This window comes from Phalacrocorax aristotelis, chromosome 2, assembly GCF_949628215.1.
Source record: "Phalacrocorax aristotelis chromosome 2, bGulAri2.1, whole genome shotgun sequence".
NCBI classification, from domain to species: domain Eukaryota; kingdom Metazoa; phylum Chordata; class Aves; order Suliformes; family Phalacrocoracidae; genus Phalacrocorax; species Phalacrocorax aristotelis.
The window spans coordinates 43607247-43627287 of NC_134277.1; the positions used below are offsets into that span (position 1 = coordinate 43607247).

Here is a 20041-nt window from a genome sequence, read left to right on the forward strand (position 1 = left end):
TAATTTAATTAAAAAGGACAGGCACACAATGGACTTCTAGTTTGATTTAGAGGGAAAGAAAGTATTTGAGCTGTAGAATGAACTAATTTGCAAAACCTTTGCTATGTTCAGAGTCTGATTTTCTAGTTTCGTTTCTAAATAGTAAAATCGCTCGGAATTAATTATAACAGTGTGATTGCTTAGCTGATTCTTCAGCCCACCCTTGTGCAGGTTGCCGTGGGTTTCTATGGGATTACTCTTACAGGTAATATTCTGACGACAGCAGGACGGGGCCCATTGTCAGATAGTTGCAGCGTACGGCACTATGTGGGGATGCGCCCATTGGCGGTAGAAGAACTTGAGGTTAAGTCCAGATCTCTTACATTTATTCAGCTACTGCTGGTTGGATCGCTGAGCCCTGATCTTGCCCTCCGTGAGGTCTGCTCTAAAATATGCGCCAACTTCAGTCCAACTAAGATGAGGTCCTGTGGGTAATTGTAGTTTTCCATTGCCTTAGGGCAAGTTGAAGCTGCTCAGTGTCTTGGAGTTCAGGGCCTGTGTGAATGAGAAGGAGCATTGTATCTGCAGCTATCAAGAATTAATGTGTTTTGCCTCAAATGAGAGATTAATAGAAAAAAAAGTATCGTTTAATAGGCGTGTACATTCGTGCTCTGGATGCAGTCCTGTGCTAATAAAGTCCATGAGAGCTTTGCCACAGATAAAAAGAACAGCAAGACTTAAGGATACATTTGCGATTTGCCTCTTCTGTGTGCTTTATGAGGTCCATATTTCAAATCTTTTGGGAGGTGGGAAGCTCTTCCTGCTTACACTGAAACTGCGTTAGAGCAACTTCAGAGCAAGCGCATATATCAGCTCCAGAAATAATGTCCAAGCAGTAGAACTGAAATTTATAAAATTCAGACTTACTCAGAAGTACTAACTGGGTGTCTAAACCCCGAGAAAATGTATTGCTTTATTACAAAATCACCTTTCCATGTTAAGTTAAATAAGGTACTTCTGAATCTTGCTTTTAAGGATATTTTCTGTCACTTCACTAAGAATATTTATGAGAGTAACACAAGGGATATGTGGCTCAATGGCAGGAAGATTTTAAACTTTTAAATGAAATGAATAATTTAAGCAAGCAGAAATATGTGTAGAAATACTTGCTGTTACCATTTCAGTTAATCAGAGGATGGACTAAGGAAGGTACTTTTTCTCAGTAGAATATCACATTTGCAGTGAGGGGATTTACATGTAACTAGCGTCCTTGTTGTCATCTGCTCGCATGGTCTTTGGATCCACCCTCACTTGAGAACGCAGATTAAATTAGTGTTCTGTGGCTGGCAAAATAATCTCTATAATTTTGCTTCATCCAGTAAAATTTGTTAGTAAATTTAGAGAAAACTCTTATCAAGCTATGAAATTTAGAAACTTATAATAATGCTAAACAGCACCTTATTTTTAAATGATGGTATTTTGAGCCAAGAATAAATTATTTGAGTTCATGGAATATGTAGCATTTACCTTGGCTTGTTTGGCCAAGCCTTTTTAAATGTTACTTTATTTACTAAAAATAAGCTCCAGAAAGTGCAGTTTTGGTAGAGCACTTCAGTTCTGGTATGAATCAAATGTCAGTAAGTCTGCAGAAACTACAAACAATAAGGATATAGGAATTTCTCAGCACATTCAGTAAGTATTTTTACGCGGATTATAGTCTGTAAGTACAGGCATGAGCAAGGTGTGCCTTCTACTCGTAAATCCAACATGCTGTGGGTGAAATAGCATCCAATTTGTTGTCAGAGTTGTTGTCTTCTGGTGAATTGAAATCTCTGCTTCTAGTTTTAATCCAGCTCTTTTCATAAAGCAGTTTCTGTGCTTCCGTCACTCTGGTGCAGTTGGTTAGTCTGGCTGTACAACGGACACGTGGGGGCATCCCAGAGAAGCAGCAGTATGTTGTGGTATCAGTTTTAATCGCTGCTTCGTCTGAGCTCATGGTTTAGATAAACAATTGTTAAACCCACTGTGGAGGAGGACCTCATTATTTTACAATGATTAAAGATGTATGCTCCTGCTTCACGGAGATTTCTGTGGGTAATCAGTGTCTGTGTCCGTACTTGCCACTGATGACTTGCATTGCTTACCCCTATAGACTAAGCAGCGTTTGTAGTCAGTGCTGGCTTGTTTTACACAGAAACTTAGTTTGAACTTTGAAGAATAAACACAATGCTTACTGCTACTGAACAAGAAAGTAACTTTTATTCCTCTTGCCCTGGATGTTTAAATGCTCTATTGAGTACCTTCAGCAAGCAGAATTTTATAAAAATTAGCTTCTTTCTGCACGGACTTCAACACTGGACACGGGAAGAGCCTTTTACTGGAAAGGATTGGCACAGCTCCTGAGTTTCGCTTCCCATCAGCAAGGAGAAGGCTACGGTAGCCGAATTAAAATGGGGTTTCTCTGTCTCGAAGGTATGAACTTTTATAGGGATGAAAAAAGAGAGAAATGGGAACAGATGAAGAAGGCCAGATGTCCTCAAAATAGGGGAAAAGTAAAAGACAGCAAGGAGAGAACTGGACTGAACTGGGTAGTTTGTCTTCACAGAATCACAGAAGGGTAGGGGTTGGAAGGATCATGGTTGGAGATCATGTCGTCTAATCCCCCCTGCTTGAGCAGGCACACCTAGAGCAGGGGGCACAGGCGCATGCAGGTGAGTTTTGCATATTTCCAGAGAAGGAGAGTCCACAGCCTCTCTGGGCAGCCTGTTCCACTGCTCTCCCAACTTCCCGAAGGATGAAGGGGTTGGTGGGGTTGCACCATAGCCCTCTGGCTTGGCTCCCTGCTGTGCCATGGGATTGCCACGGGGCTTCAGAAAAGATGTTTTGGTTGATTTGAGTGGGACTAGAAGCCTTGCTGAGGGATTGAACTTTGCTTTTTGTGTCTCAACTCCACAGAGAGAAAGGAGATAAAAATGCCTCTTGAGTAAATGGGACTAGTAAAAGGCCTTTCCAGAGATACTGAAAAGAACTGGATAATTGGAATTTTTACTTAAACAGAGTTGAAAACTAGCACTACAGATCTCATTGTACTTGATTATAGTTTACTTCTGCTTTTCAGGGTCAGTTCAACTAGCTAGTATGTGTTTTAAATGAATTTTGTTCTACGTTAATAAAAGTTTCATAAAGCTGCTAACTTACACTTCGAGAAGAAAAAAGTTCATCTCTGCCTGCCAAATAGTACTATAAAGATATGATAACAAGAGAAAGTGAAAAGTGATAGAAATGAATGATAGCACATAAATGGGATAATACTCTGGCTTGGAAGCAGGAAAGCAAATTGAGACTATTTAATTATTTAGGGAACAATAAATGAAAAATCTCATTATAAAGTGACAGCAAAAGGAGAGACAAACCGAATAAAAAGAAAGTTGGGAAAGGGAGACAATGCATAAAGAAAGTAGGTGGACAGGAAGGGATCAGAGGTGCAGGGGAGGGATTTAAAATTTCTGTGGAGTTTTCAATTGGAAAATATTATCTGTATAAATCTGTATATTGCAGTGCTTACATATCAACCTGTATTTTACTCAAGCTGTGGAAGTCTGACACAGAGTGTTCTCCTGGCGGGTCACTTCATGTTCCTACGTCATCCTTTGGACACACAGCCTCAGCTAATGGGGCATCTGGTTTTAAAGGTCGCGTGCCTTAGTGTCTTAAGAGGTGTACTTTGTGGATGTTGTTAGTTTTAATGGCCTTACCATTTTCTCTTCTGTCAAAGTTTTAGTGAAAATTGCCTTTTCTTCCAACAAATTATAGCATTGATTTTTTAAAGGGAGTATTTTTTTGCAGGTTACCAAAATTGGGTTACATACTTTTGTAACTGTACTAACCAAAGATGCTTTGTATGTAAAGATCGTGAGTATTCAGGATTTCATTAGAGTGCTTGAATGACGGAGTATTTAATATGCTTGTACTGGGAGTTAGCGGGACACGTGAAAAGCATGTGAGCATTGTTTCCCTCATCTAGATTACAAATTTGAATGGCTTTGGCAGAATTTGAAGTATTTTTGGAATACTTACAAAGTATACATTTTATGTGCATGTGAATAATTTGCAGCAAAAGGGTGAAGCCTTTGGGCATTGAAATGAATCTGCTCTTTGCTATTGTACAGGCATTATAATTACAAAGAAACAAAAGCACTGGGTGTTTGGTGTTCAGTTCATGCAAGTACTTCTCCTCCTTTAAGGACAGAGCCAAATACTTCTTCCTCTTAGAAGAGGAACTACAACAAAAATTTTATATGAAGTTGTTTGCTAGGTTGTATGTGGTTAAGCAAGCAATGGTGGTTATATTTCTTACTGATGAACCTTTAGCTTATGAAGATTAAAGCTAAAATAAGTTTAAGCTACCAGTGTTTTAATTCTTGATGTTTTTCCTGTTTGTTGTTTTGCGTTGGGTAATGAAAATTGGCACAATCTATTTGACTCCTATTTAAATTATTTTTCTTTTTAATTCTTGAGGTAGCAGTATTTATGTATTGTTTTCAATACACTCTTACCTTAAAAAACAAACAAACAAAAAACCAAAAACGCAAAAAAACCTTTTCATACACTTCTAAAAGCAGATTCTGTAATGCTTTTTTTCAGTCTGAGGTTTTATTTTGAAATGGTGACGTTCTGTTACGTTTTTCTCTATCTAGGCAAAAATTGTATTTGCCAAGAACAAAAATCTTGAATGAATATGTGCAAATGTAGGAGTTCCAGAAGAGGGGAAATACTCAAATGCAGGAGACTGTTCACAAGACTGGGAATCAGTAAATTGAGGGGTCAGTCATTCTAACAAGTCTGGCTAGGGTTTGGGGTTTTTTCTCCCCTAGATGTAATGCAAATGGTCTCCAAATTTTATCTTGATTCCTCTGTATTATTAAATGTAATTTATTGTTATTAGTGTCAAAAGAGAGAATGACCCTTAGTTCTTTTCTCCTGAGATGAAGTTAACGGGGTACAACTGCCATTGCAACCTTCAAATAGTCGATAGTTTTTCTAAATGTCCTTTTTGCCCTTGTTTTCAGTTTTGTTGACACGGAGTCATTGAGATGAGAATTGGTGACTTTTGAACAGTCTACTTTTAACAAAGTTTGTAATAGAGTATTACTGTTCATGAATAAGTGTTGGTCCCAATCTGCACAGCACTAAAAGGGAAGGCATGTATCACAGGAGAAGCGCTTTCAAGTATCATTTTTGGGTTTTGCTGTTCTCTGGGAGTGCCTGGACCTGTTCTGTAGGTAAGAGTCAGTCCTCACTCTGCTGCTGAAAGGATATCTCCTCTTTTTAAAAGCTGAGAGATTCCAATCTATTTCAAAGAAAATGGTCTATATTGTGTTATAAAATGGGATACACGAATGGGAAATTGTTTTCTAGGATCTTCAAACTTCGAGTGAAACAACTCCTAAAACATCAGATCATAGAATTACTCAGACCTTCAATTGTCACTTCTCACACACTGCAAATAACTGAAGCGCACCAATTCAGCTAGAATAAGAACATCTCAGCTCCGACTTAAAAGCAGCACATGGATGACAGCATGTAGTAAACAGGCAATCCTTTCCCTGTAAGTACGTATTGAGGCTGCAAAGCTGAGATGTCGTGTCCCTACAGACCAGATTTTTGATCCCATTCTTGGTTTTAAGCAAACTGTTGTCACTGAAGGGTTAATAATTTATGTTAGGAAAATGTATTGGTCATTCTCTGTTTCCAGAATCTTTCACAGTTTTTGCCCTTTGACAGAAGATGTTGTATATATATTATACTCATCATTTTTATCAATTACGTAGCATGCTTATTGGCAGCTTTCATGCATAAATGCTTATTTTGCTAGAGTAGGAGATGACAGGATTTAGACATGTAAGAAACCTAACTCTTTGGCTCAGAAAAAATTCCTGATGGATACAAATGGTATTTCAATAACTTTCGATCCAAAAACTTTTCTTGCAAAGCGACGTGACTGTTCTTCTTGCCAGTCACGGCAGGTGCTCCATCTGTACAAATACTGCCTAATTTGAACCAGTCAAGCTTAACGTTTTTTTTTTTTCCCCACTATCTGCCACATTTTCAACAAATTTTCTCAGTTCTTTAAACAAGTGTGAGGCAGCAGTGTGGAACAAAATGGACAGAGGCCAAGCAATTCCTTAATTATAGCAGATTTTTTTTTTAACACACTGAACAACAACAGTCAACTGTGCAGCGTCAGTAGCATTGCAACTTCCCTTAGTTGTGAGAAAAAAAAATTTGCATGAATCTGTTAAAAATTGGATGCATGCTGTTGTATTGTCAAATATCATCTCAGCCCTTCTCATTGTCATGCTGCATGAACAACTATGAACTTATCAGCTGTGTGCTGTTCTTTTGATCTGGTTTGTGCAGCAGTAATTGATGTACCCTCTCGCTTTCAGTCTTTATTGTCTGAGAACGGCTCTTTCTCACAAGCTCGCCATAGGGGTATTTGCTATTGCACCTTCGCCACTGATTTTGACTCACAAACGTATATTTATTGTTTTACATACAAAAAGCTGTCATGTTGGGGATCTTTCTTGATATGAAATCAGACTGCAGTTTAGATCCAATAAAATATATTTTGCATTAATTTCAGGATCAGTTTGTAGAAAAATATCATTCCAGTTTGGACTTTCTGTGTGGCTGTATCACCACACCACATACTTCTAGAGACTCTGTCTCTTCTCCAAAGAAGAACCTAGCCTTCCCTGAGAGAGACTCACTCAAGGCAGTTTCAGCTCCACGTACTGTCATCTTAGTATTTTTTTCACTGTGGCATGCATGAGTTGGCAACCAATGCTTTGATGATAGGTAAATTGCTTTAAAAAGTTTGTGGATGTTTGAATCAGCTGGAAAATCATTAGAAAAACATGAGGTGAATGAGGACACTGCGGGTTGCGCAGGTCCTTTATTTTCCTCTTGCTGTGGAGTTGCACAGTAAGTAAGCTCTGGCTTTCTGTGGGCTCCCCAAAAGGGGTCTTATTGACTGGAGTTAGTGTCTTGGTTGTTGTTTTAATGAAGCAATTTTAATCATGTGGGTTAAAACTGCTCATTTTAAATTCTGGTTCTAGAAGCTGTGGAGCGCAGCTTTGAATCCCGACTAGTTACTTGGGCTTCTGCAAAGGGAGACTGAAATGCTATCATCAGACTTGCAGAGTAGTGCTTCATTAATGCAAAGCAGTGGGGAGCTAGGGGCTGATTCTGTGACCACGTGTGTTCTTCCATTCGCTTGGCTACTCCAAGTAGCCTTCTCAATTTCCTATGCATCCATAGTTTATTCAATTTTTTTTTAAAGAATATTATTACCTTTCTTCTAAAAATACTTAAGGCAGGGGGTTAAAAAGGCTGTTGAATTTAATAAATACCTGTATTGTAGTAGAAATGACATTTTTGTGACTGCAGATGTGATATGTGTATGCAGGAGCTAATGGAGCTCGAAAAGCATTCAGTCTCAGCCCTTCTGATGTTCTTTCTTCATTTTGGACCAGCTGGTTGCAGGTAAAGGGCACTGACAGAGTAACTTCTAAGTGACTTAAATATTACAGCTGACAGAGAAAGATTTAATTTTTAAGGATCAGTTATCAGGGTCACTATTGCCTTCTGGGAAAAACAAAACAAACCAAAACCAAACATGTTTGTTTTTAATTACAGATACTGAGCTTGTTGTGGTCAGTTGATACGAGTAGAGGTAGGCTGGCTGTAGAGGTGGAAAGTTCATGGTAGTGAAAATTGGAGATGGGTGAGAGGTGGACTTCTTGCTAACGTTGCTGCTGTACTCAGGTTCACTGTTTTCACCCATATACCTGACTGTTCTTGGAGTTACCTAGTGGTCTGTTGGAAAGAAGGGCTGCTCCTAGAAACAGTTCTCTTTTGGTCTGTGAAATTAGCTATAAACTTTATCCCTTCTCTGGTATAAGTTAGACTAGATGATTTTATTTGACAACTTAATAATTGTACCTAAGCTGCCTCTGAAAATATTTTGCACTTGAATTTTATTAGTCTTGAATATATTACTTCTTCAAAAGAATTTTTATAGTTCTTCCAGTTCCAGAATGAATTGGAAACGGGAAATTAAAAGTCAATGCTCTGTGTCTTCACTCCTAAAACAAATCCAATGTTAAAAAAAGTGTAATTATATTATCTTTTCTTAATTTTCAGACCAGTATGGGGAAAAAGAACCCATCCGTGTAAACCTTTTGAAACCTGCTTCCTGTGCCATAGCCTGTACTTTTTCAGATTAGAGAGGAACACCGTATTCCTCAGATGAAATAAGGAGAATATTACTATTCAATGACTGTGGTAACAAGCAAAGAAAACACTGGGCTGAAAGTCAGGTGCTCTGCTGCCCCACAGCAGCGGCGGTGCTGGAGGCTCCACGTCATGGGGCTTCCTGTGAGCCCCATCCCTGCTAGGGCAGGGTGCACCTCCAACCACATCAGACCATGGCTTTGGGGCACACCTCTCTGCTTCAGGGGCTTTGTGGGACATTGCAAAGTTCACTTTGCATCCTTATGCTGTGTTGTAGTTCCTCTGTCTGATGGAAGCTTTTAATTTCTCATTAGGGCTTTGACCCAGGGTTCATCTGAAGGGGGAACTTGATTTTTTTGCCCATCTAGAACAAAACTTACTATCGCCACCACCAAAACCCCAAACGAACCAAACAAAAGTGCCAGCTTGTGTCAGCAATAATTCATCAGATGTGACGGGGTGGTTTTCCTCAGTTTGGAGTTGCATTTGTCAGGCTTGGGGGCGGCATGAGAGGGAAGTACTGTCTATAAAGAGCTGGCGGGGATGTACCGGAAAAAATACCTGTGTGAGAAGGTTCCTCTGAAGAGATGAAGAGCAGAAAGATCAGGATATGCTGAAACATTTCTTTTAAGATTTGTACCTCTGGTGAGAGGTAAAAACCCAAACCTTCAGGCTAATGCTAAAGCAGATCCTCGCTAAGCCTACAATTACCTTCGTGGCAGCCCTGATGGAGGCATTTTCCTGGGCCCAGAGAAAATGGGCATTTTGGGTATGTACAGGTCGTGGGGATTTGTCAGGGCTGAGACATGAACAGTGGTAGAAAGGGCAAGTCATGGAGCTCCTGTTCATCCAGGGAGGCATCTCAGACAGGAGGTCTGTCTCTGGGCATCTGTGTGAAGGGCTCACAGCAATCAGCAGCAATGGGCTTCCCTCAGAAGTTGCCATCTTAAAAGTCTGTTCAAGAGCTGGGCTTTTCTACAGAAGAGGAGTTTCTTTATAGGATGGGTGGCTGGTCCAGGGTGTAAGAGGAATGATGACAAAGTTTTCAGTACCTGCTGCTGCCAAACTCAGTTATGCTTATTGCGCTCTGAAATACCACCATTTGAGTTTTTAAGATTAACATTGTCAGTGTGAGTTGAGGATGTTGCCATGGTTTGCATAAGGTCTTCAAGATTGTGATTCAGGACTTCAGGAGGTCTTCTTCAAAACCTTACTGAGAAGTGCTCAATTCTTTTCCCTTAGTGAGTGGCATGGTTTAGGGGAGGGTGGGTAGGTGAGATTTCAATGTTCTAAGCAATGGGGGAGTCCCATGTGGCATTTTGCAATGTGGGTTTAAAATATCTAACTTGCCAGCTGTTTCCTTTTTTTTTTTTTCTCCACTTCCACAGCACTTTTAAAACCTTGTTCTAATTTTTGTCTGAACCAAAGTGATGTTTTAAGAACAAGGTCCATTAGAGATGTTGGCACAACAAAGAAAAAGTTTTAGAAGATGTGACTCAGCGTAGCAGGTCTGAAATGGGAGGTGGTTCCTTTCTCAAGGGAAAAAGGTTTTTCCAAATAAGAAGGTAAGGTGTTCTCAAGTGACAGATTAGAAGAGTCTTCAAAAGGCTTAAACAAGTAACAGCACCTCTGCATTTCCCAATCAAGGGTGGAGAAATGTTTTATTATAGCATAGCAGTGAAGCGAGTTAACAAAAAGTAAACTTTGTGTAATTTTCCGTGCAAATATTTGGATGCTAATGAGAATGTTTACAGTCGCTAAACTTTTTACTGTTTTCTTTTTATCTTACTGTCTCTCTTCCCTTTTCATTGCTGCTGCTTTTTAAAAGTTATGTTTTCCCCTCCCTTAGAGGTGTCAGCTACAGAGGACTCTTCCCATGCACCAACTAAGGCCTCGAGTGGGTTAAGGGTTACATGGAGTGGGGCAGCAAAAGACTTTCAGCACAGGTGCCTGGAGCTGGTCCTCCCATACCCCTGCCAGAGCTAACGGATGGGTCTGCTGGGGATGGAGCAGGATTCTTATGAGGAGGAGTCATGGGAATGTGCATAGATTTGGATCTGAGACCAGGGTGGTACAGAGGTGTTCCCATGAGTGATTAGGTTGATGTTTGTTCTGGAAACACAAGTATTGTGCGGTTTTTTTGTTTTGTTTTTTTCTTGAGAATCACTCACATGTAATGATTTTAGGTAAACCTGCATAAATCTGAGCTCAACGAAGTTGCTTTGATTAAGGGGGGTGTAAGCCATAGTAGATTTATGTCCGTAATGCACATGCTGTCTCAGTTTGTGATAGACTTATACAAAATCATAATAAAAACACCTTAAGAATGGATGTTATTCATACTGATTTCAACAAAGCATATGTCCAAATGGGAAGTGAGGTGTTGTTCCTAACTTGTGATATAAATATACTTGAAATAGCTATTTCTGGGACTTCAGTATTATCTACTGAATTCATATCTACCCTTGTCATCTGACAGGCTACTAAAACAAGATTCCGCTCAAAATGATAGAAGTGACAGTCACACAATGCATTTCATTCCTGCTGAGACCTGTTATGTAGTTAGTTTGGGAGATTGGGATCTTGCTTCAGTCGTTTAAGGACAGTCCTTTGGAAAGGATTTACAGAAATTATAATTGTGTTCATAAATCCCTCGCTCTCCCCTGCAAGTATGGTAGAATTTCTGTTGCAGCCCTACTGTTATGTGTTGGGGAGATGACATTTCTATCTTATTTTTTTGCTTGTGCCTTCTTTTTGAAGCCCCAGTGGTTGCGTTGTGCTTGTGGTTCATTCCCTCTGCCACTGCCACAGACCATGCTTTCCTTCCTCTGCAGCGTTGGTATGTAGAATTACTTCTGTGCTCTGTCAGCATTTGACCCATTGCAGCTGGCAGTGAATAGAAGAAATCATGTATACAGAGACCCAAACTCTGCCCTTAGCTATGCTTGTGAAAACCTGTGGCATTATACGACTGGCTTGGAAAGATTTAAGAAATCCCATGAGATCCACTCCACTTAAAGTCGCTCTGTAAATGTTAGACAGGGCTGTTGGTTTTGTGCTAGTACATTTTATTTTAAAGCCGTACCTGAACTGCAGTCGATGATACTGTTTCATAACATTGAAATAGAGGGACAGATTTGGAGTATGAGATGTGCTGTGCTGTCAGTGGAGTTCGCTGCTAAAACTGTCTTAGCTATGTGCCATGGCAGTGTCTGTGCTGTGAGGCAGATGTGCTCCATGGGCTTCTGGTTCCTGGCAGGATTCACACCGCTGGTCACGATGCGACCATCCTCCTCCATGGCCTGACCTCTTTTGGGAAGGAACCAGGCCCATCTGCTGGCAGGGCTGGGCAGGGGAGGTACCCAGAGCCCTGGGCCTGGCCTGGTGGACACTGGCCCTGCGGCACAGCAAGTCCCAGGCAGGCGAGGACATTGTCCTTCCTGGGCCAAGAAAACTGGGTTTAGGTCTGGCACTTTCCTGGCTCCGGAGGGTAACCTAGTGCCGTGCATTCTAAGGGCGCTTCTGGGAGGGAGGAGGGAATGTGACAAAATGCTCACTGCTGAGCAGAGTTTTGTCATGTTACCGGAGAGGAGCAGTGTTTTTCCTTCAAGGCCTGAAGATGATCAGCTTTATTTATGTTTCTTCTGGTATGTCTAGAACAGAAAAAAGAACAGAACAGAAGTTATGATGCTGTAGTACAGCAACTTCACATTTTTTATTCTGTGCTTCCTATATTCAAGGGATTTCCTAGCAAGAATAGAAACATCTGCAATAACAACTCCTATTCATGTTAATCTTTTGAAATCAGTACGTAGTCTGAAATAATTACAATTAATACACCCTCTGCTCCAAAAATTCACAACTTGCATTTATTTCAGGCTTCTTTGCCTCAGAAGTCTGAGAACATAATCCCTCATTCTGCTCTGCTTCATCTGCTTTCCATGAATTTGTCCAACAGTACCTTTTGTAGCTTCATTAACAATGGTCATGCCATAATAAGTTACAGAAATTGAGAAGCTTTTAATGAAATAAGTTAGAAAAAAAAATCAAAGCATAATAAGTTTAATTAGGTAACATCCTCCTGTAATAAATTTGCACACGAGGTATGTAATGAAGTAGGATGGGGTAAAATCTATAATATGAATTTTTTTTTAGCTTTCATAGCTTTAATTTAATCTGCATAAAGATTTTTCTTTATTTTTCAAATATTTTTAAAAAATCATGTGTCGAATGTACCTCGTTGTGCAAAAGATTATACAAAATTAGCAGAAAAACAGCAGTTACTGACGAAGACACAGCTAAGAGTGTGATTTACCCTATGGAGACACATCTTCCAGCCTTTCTTCCTCTGTTTCTTTTAGAGCTGGTCACCTAAGTTAGGGCCATTTTCTCCAACCTGGCAGTGGCCCTTCAGCTCCATTCATTTATTTGGCACTGGGCAGAATTGGGGGGTATTTCTGTTCAAATTGGCTAACATATACGGTATAAAGACCACATTCAGAGCTGAGTCTCCATGCCAGTGCTGTGTGCATTTTAGCTGGGCTGCATGCCCAGGCACGTGGGAAGGAAAAGTAAGATCAGCCTTGGCCCACGTATGCAGTGCCATGGAGCGACTCCACAGGTGTCCTCAGCAGCTACTGCCACCTGTCTTTGCTTTCACTTTCCTGAACTTGCATCCAGAAATCATAGGATCGCTATACCATCCTCTGCCCCCTAACCTCTTACACAACTCAGCCAGGCTACTTTCACTTAGGCACAGTTCCCATCTAAGGGATTTGAGCCAAAAAGGAGAGATTTGGTTTTCCTTTATGTCCAGGATATGCAGCTTCACAGCAGTGAATGGTGCTCCAGTTTTTGATGATAAGACCATGCGGTGATTGAACAAAAAGCGGTGGAAGATGACACAGAAAGCGAATCTTTAAAATTATTAATATTGACTTGTGTTTTTTGCATACATCTCTGCAGAGTCAGAGAGAGCAGTGCAAAGGGAGTAGGCTGGTACGTTACATTCGCTGTTTTGATTTGGTGATGCACAGATTCAGAATAATGTTTTGTGATTGTCTTTCACAAGTGCAAATGGCTATGTATTGAAGTCTATGAAAAGTAATTACCAGTATATATATCTGTGTGAAGCATCCTTTCCTTTTGATATTTTAATTTAGGGCTGATTTAGAGAGGCAAGGTTGATGCCAGCAACATCAGTTTACACTTTGGGTTGGGTTTCTGGTTTTTGGGGTCTACTCCCATTATTCTGTGCACCATCAAACTCTGAAACTAGGGAATTTGGCTTTTGGACATTCTGTAAAAAGACATAGCACCAGGCCGTTTGATTTGGGGGTGCAGGGATGTGTAACGAGGGAGGGAAAGACAGATGCTGGATTAGATTGTGACAGTACTGCCTGTGGTGGCATTGATAGTGCTGTGTCTCTGTCCCCTCCCAGTCAGCTGGCTCCTCATCTTAGATCACTGCAGGGGTAGCTCAGTGTAATGGGAAGCAGAAGAAAAGGGTCTGTTGCATTTTAATACTAGCTCTGCCAATAATTCTTCTGCTTTCTGCAAGATACATGTAATATTTAACCAGGTGAGGTCTGTTGTGAAGATGACATGGCAACTTACCTAAGGTGGTAACTTTTAACTCCTAAAATACACTAGAAAGGTCACAAACCTGTGAGCAGGTGGACCTCTACAGTTCTTCAACCCATAGGCTACAGTTAATTTTCCACCAGAAGACATTGTAAAGCATTTAAGTATGTCCAGATATTCTCTCTCTCTGTGTCCCTCCGTTTTTAGGTCGAAAGAGAAAAACCTGTAATTCTGGAGAAGATAGAAGGGTATAAAGTTTATACAGCAGAAGTACACCTATTTTACAGAAAATGCCCCATTTAAGTTTTAGGGATCTACCTGAACAGTTGCCAGAAAGCATTCCTAAAGTTGTAGAGTATAGCACAGAAATCATTGCTATAGTCTTTTGCAAAATTTTGGATAACTTGTAGCATGCGTGGTAGTCTGGTGGTAAAGAAGAAGGGGGGGACAGGTCCAGAGGGCAAAACCAAGTTGAAAGATAAGAGTTAATGAGAATGCAAGGACAGGCAAAAAACTAATGCACAGAAAAAGAGGGGAGATTAGTCAAGAAAAGACAGGAATTAAAATATGAAGTGTTGGCTGAGAAAAACAGCTCACTAGTAGTCACTTCCTAGGATGAGAACATAGTGCCTTCAACAAAAGACTTAAACAGACCTTCCCCCAGAGGTTTGTGAATCTCTCATTTGGAGGATCTTGGGGTGAGTGGGAAGAAACTCTCCCTCTTAAAGTGTTACGAATTAGACGGCTGAGGCAGAGAAATTTTTAATTCTTTCTGGAAAAGATACTAGAAATTAAGGTCTTGATGACAGGAGTGTGTCAAATTAATGCATTATGTATTTTTGGAATTATACAATATGTCATAAGCCAATTTTGTTCCAGGGGAGATGTGACATCTACATCATGAGTGAGGTTTCCACAGGGCTGAAAAGCAAGGAAAATATAAAGCAGAAAGAGAAATTGTCAAATGGAGGAGAAAGGCTGGGCTGTGCTATTTAAACTGTATAAATCAGTTATGTATCCTACCTCTCAACCCCTTCTGATAGCTCTGTGTGTTTAGGCTGCTAGATCTGTTTTCCATTTTCAGGGCGATAGATTTTACCTTGACCTGTAAAGCCAGTCATATCCTTTTACACAGCAGTGACTTCCCAGAGAGCAGAAACATAAATCTACACTGTTGCCATGAGGTACACGCTGTGTCTCACAGCAGATCTGGCTTTTTACTTATGTGTGCAAGAGGATTTTGCTGGACTGCTGAAAATATTTGAGCTGCATTTTTTAAACACTGAATTTTTGTTTCTTCTGCTTCCAGAATCTGAATAGTTTGGAAAGGAAATGCAGAATTAACACCTGTAATCTGAAATGATCTTCTTTTTCAGAAAAAGTATTGTTTCTGTCATTTCTGTTGGGGAAGAGGAGCTATCCTTTCCAAGACGTTTTGTGTAGGTATGAAAATGTTCAGAAAGCTGACAATTAACAATTATTATTCACTGTTGCTGCTTTGGTTCTAGTACAGTGAACATATTTTTGGAGTAGAATTAAATCCAAGGCTCTCCAGGGCCTATTGGTATTTTGCTAATGCTAAATTAGTGTGCCATGTGCTGTGCACTAGGGGCGATCAGTATCGGCTTGACAGAATTTAATTGCGTGTGTGGCAGGAGGGCTCTGGGTCACTGCGTGGTAGGTGTGATACAGCCGCAGTCTGGTGGGAAAGCAACCACGTCTTCATGAACAGGAAAGAGACATCCCCTAGCTGCTTTCCATCTTGCCCACAGGTGAGGTGGTCCAGCTCCTGGAGTGGGCTTCCTACACAGCCAGTTTCTGTTCCTTCTGCTCATCACCTTTTCTTTTGCTTTTTCTCTCCCAAGCTGTAAATACTTGAAATGAGAAATAAGTTAATTAGAAGCCATGAAACAGACATGGAAGGTGAGCTACCTTAAAAAAATCAGTAAGTGAAGGAGCAGGTCCCAGTTGAAGAAGGGGGAAAGTAGTCTTTATAGCCTTCAAAATTACCTTCCTGTTAGGCTGTTGAAGCATAGGTTTGGAGGTATGAATACTAAAATTTAATAGTATTCTCTTTTTGGGACATGCTGGTGTATGTTGGAAGTCCCTAATTGTCATGTCATCCTTTACTGCCCTGTTTTGAGCCCTCTTGCTCTGAATATATCTTCAGTACTGTTTTCCTTGAGAAGGTCCTCACCTTTCTCAGCCATACGCTTTGAGCATGTTCACCCCGTGCGGGCTGGCACAGTCAGCACACAGCATGTTGCAACACGTCTGGCCTCAAATAAAATGTTAGTAGGAAGAGAACCAGCTAAATGAAACCTGTGAATCTTGTACCTAAGCCAGCAGTCACCAGGCGGGGAAGTTTCCTGAAGAGCTGAGCTGAAGGCCCTATTCCATTCCCAGGCTCTCCTTCTTCCTGCTCTTTCCATCTCTTGCTGAGGGCTAAGCTAGCTCAGGCAACTGTGCAGTGGCTGTGGGTAGGGTTCACAGGAGAGTGGTTACTGCAACCTCTGTAGTGCGCAGTAACTGAAGGGGTTCTTCGTGGGATATAACACTCAGTGAGGTATAAGTGAAGGTTTGGGGGGAAAAGTACCCCAATGTATACTGCACCCACAGCGGTCCTCAGTGAAGGGTATGCTGCCTCGGGGCAGGGAAGGAGCAGGAGCTGTGGCTGTGGCGCAGTGCAGGTGCTGCAGCTGGTTAGGTGCTGGCAGGGCAGAAGAGTTCAGGAGGAGAGTGAAACATCTGAAAATACTATCATGATGTTTGGGAGTACTATGTGGAATGGTGGCATTTTGATAATTTATTTAGTAATTTGTGATGGCAGTAGCTGAATATTGAGGAGCTTAAATTTAAGCAACTGGCATTTCATGCTTTAGTGAAGAGAGAGTGGGTGAGTGAAACAGTAGGGGTAAATTGTGAATCGAGTGAAACCAATATGTGCAGCTTTCTCTGAACCTGCCCACCTTTTTCTTTGTGTAATATTGAGCAGCTGGGGCTGTGCTATCTCAGCTTATCATCAGTAATCAGGCTATAGATCTCCAGGGACGTGTTTTGCTTTCAGTTGCTTTGGTAGAAATCTAAACTTATTACCTAGATTATTTGCATTTAGACCCACAAAACTGCAAACAGAATTTGAGCCTTTTTTGTCAGTTTGGTTGGTGGGAAGTACTCTCATTTTATGAGAGCCTGCTATCTTTGTTTAGTCAAAGAAGAATCTGCTTGAATACAAAATGAGAGAGCATTTGCACTATTGTCTTTTTCTTTTCTTTTGGAGGGAAGATTGTACTAATCTTAGTAGGAGTAAAGCTAATAGTATTTGCTATAAATTAATTAAAAGTACTTAATTTTTTAAAAAATGACATTTTCCTAATCCATCACATTTATGCCAACCTGTAAGAACATAGGACACAAGACTTGACCAAGTTAGTTACAGAGGTGTAGGCTGCTGTAATTGAATTCCTTCAGCTGTTTCAAACATTTTTCAGGGAGATTCTTCCCCCCCTTGAATTCCATGGAGTAGTTCTTTAAGTGGCCCACTTGATTCCCTATATGCTTTTTAATGCTAGGCTAGGTAGGTATGTTTATGAGTTGCCATCCTAGACTGCTTTCTCCAGACGTGTAATTTAGAAACTAGTGTTTCATTCATTACTGTGCTTACCTGGGTCTGAATCTCTGATTTTGTCTGTTGTTCAGCTTGCAGACTGATGACTCATTCCTTTGCTTCACTGGATAGCTGCACATGATCTTATCCCATTCTTACATGAGCTTTGGTAGTGAGCTAGCAAGAAATGTTTACAGCATTCAGGGTGAATAGCAATTCCACAGAGAAATTTATTAAAAAAAAAAAAAAAGGTTGCTGTAACTAAACCAATATTTTTTTTAATCCTTTATCTGTTTTATTATGCCTCTGTCAAAGAATGTAAGATGCTCTGCTACTTTCTAGCATGCATGGGAAAAGTCAGGGTGTGCAGAAGCAGAGTGGTATTTCCAATCAGGAGCAGGGTGTAGCAAAACCACCAGAGACATCCATCTCGGCCTGTGGAAATGCATGTAAAGAAAGCAAGCCTAGTGGGATGTCCGCTGTATTTGCAGGAGTTGTCTGCAGAAGAGCAGCTTCTTCCATGCCATGTCCCCACATGACTTAGCAGCATCCTGTAGGTGTGAATGCCTGTCTCTGCAGCAGAGGATATACAGAAGATTAAAAGATTGGTGGTGGAGGGAAATATGGTGACTGACTCTCTATTCCTGGAATTGCACCCTCAGCACAGAGGACAGCATTAAGTATGTCCCAGATAGGCTCCTCACACTGCGTCATTACTGGGGATTAAGCCATTTTCCCCATGGATCCTGTACTCGGCAGAAAGCTTTGCAGGAAAGGAGAGTGTGCCTCCAGATTTAAACTTAGGTAGAAATCAGCACTTGCATAATAGATTAGTTCTTTATTATCCACTAGTTTCTTCTGTTCATTGACACAGGTTTCAAATACTGCACATGTTGATTTTTAGCTCATGCCATGTGGTCCTAACACATGGTGAAGGAAGGACATTCAGACTTGAATTATTTCATCTCCCAGAATCTGTCAGTTTTCCAGTGTCACTCTTTTTTTCTGCCTGGTATCTCTTCTGGTATTTTTATTTACTTTTTTAAAAATAGGACATTGAGTTTACATTTTTACCTTAAAACTGGTTGTTTCTGTTCACTACTAAAAGATATATTATTGAACTGCAATTGAAAGAATTACCAGGGTATAATTTTGCCCTTTGTTTCTCTTTTTTTTTTTTTTCTGCTTTGCTAGGTCTGTGAAAACCACAAGTTTTAATTTCTCTAGGTAATTCTAACTTGTTCATTTTTCAAGTGTTTCTCTGCTGCCTTTGAATGCTAAGGGGGAATTTGTAGTAAAGGCTTGTCATGGAATTTGGAGAGTACGTTTATGCTCAGGGTAAATAAATAATCTCTTTCCTCATTTAGGTAACAGTCTCAGTTAGTGCTCTTGCTGATGGGGTCCTTTTGAACTAACATGGATTATTACATTGTGCAGAGTGCAACAATGAAGTGATACCAGGCAATATTTTTGTTGTTACCTGCTAATAAGTGATGCCCTTACGGTAGTTAAAGGCAGCATGAAGAGTTAACAGTGGGCACACTCAACCTGTCTTCCAAGTGCTGTGTTCATACCCTTTCCCTGTTAGCCACCTGGGACCTGTCTTCACCTAGTAACATTTCTTGTGACCATTTCGAGGGTCTGCTTGACCACAGTCTGTAAAACCCTTCTGCAGCTTGACTGCCAAGCTGTGTTTGCACAAGTTAGAAACTGGATGGTGAGGGTCAGAACTGGGATCTAAGGTCGATTTATTAGGTTCCTTCAGAGCACAAGAAAAACAACCTTTCCGTCACATTGCCTGTTGGAGTATCACTTACAAGCACTGCCCTTCTCTGTTTTATTTAATAGTCTGGCTGCTGTCGAGCTTTTGCAACTGTGAAGTCAGTTGGATTCTTGTGTACCAGATTCTGTGAAAAAATTTTTGGCCAATGGTGACTGGTATGAAAGAGGAGCGTGGACTAATTCTGTTTAACAGCTTGTGCAAAATTATGTAGGAGTGTAAGGAAGAAACTGTCACTACTGAATCTCAGAAGAAGTATATGTAAGGAAAATGTTTAGAATTCAGGGAGGAAGGAGAAAATGGTGTGCACAGATTGAACGTGAAACATTAAGTCCCTGTTCAAAAAAAAGAAGCCATCCAAATGCTGTTTGGGAAGTTGGTAGTTTTCAGAGAGCATGTTCTGTTGTAACTTGCTACTGATTAGCAAGTCTGTAAGGTTTTGGTGCGTATCATAGTTTTACCACATGCCATTACAGCTTGCTGACTCAGGTTAGTGAAATTTGCTTCTGTGGAGGATGAGTACCCTCACAGGACATGCACAAAGACGTTGGCTGATTGTATTCATCACCTTTTTGAGAGAGCTAAAATGTTCGCTACAAACAACTTGTAAAGAGCAAAGAGCATTTCATCGATAGTGTTACGTGAACAAAAACTTCTTGTGTCATTTTATATGAAGCAGACCAAACAAAGCACAGTAGCTTACAAGTGACAAGTAAAGCAAGGCTTTGAAAAAAAACATGGATTTAGCTTCTATCAATATAGCAAAATATTTACTTAAGTGAGTGCGACTTCCA

At 40.5% G+C, this 20041-nt stretch overlaps 1 protein-coding gene across 1 annotated transcript in view; it reads left to right on the forward strand.

The window, feature by feature from the left end:
* LRRC3B (leucine rich repeat containing 3B) overlaps positions 1–20041 on the forward strand; it is a 46142-nt gene that overhangs the window by 1886 nt on the left and 24215 nt on the right. The gene's annotated exons all lie outside the window — the stretch shown is intronic.